The sequence below is a fragment of the Merops nubicus genome, unplaced genomic scaffold, assembly GCF_000691845.1.
Source record: "Merops nubicus isolate BGI_N331 unplaced genomic scaffold, ASM69184v1 scaffold36247, whole genome shotgun sequence".
NCBI lineage: Eukaryota > Metazoa > Chordata > Aves > Coraciiformes > Meropidae > Merops > Merops nubicus.
The window spans coordinates 3,440-3,645 of record NW_008622897.1 but is presented as its reverse complement, the minus strand read 5'-3'; positions in this window follow the sequence as shown (position 1 = coordinate 3,645).

Here is a 206-nt window from a genome sequence, read left to right as displayed (position 1 = left end):
TTGGGGGGGGAGGGAGAGAGGGAGGATCTGCTAATTACACCGAACAGCTCTGGGGGCTGCTGAAGTGCAGAATGAAGCGAAGAGCAGCAGAAGCAAGTGCTGCAGTGGGAGCAGAGCAGCCCAAGCATCCCCAAGAGCCGGAGCTGGCCATTGTCCCCACCGGGAGCAACCGGCGGTACCCGGGGGATCCTGCAGCCCCCTCCCCC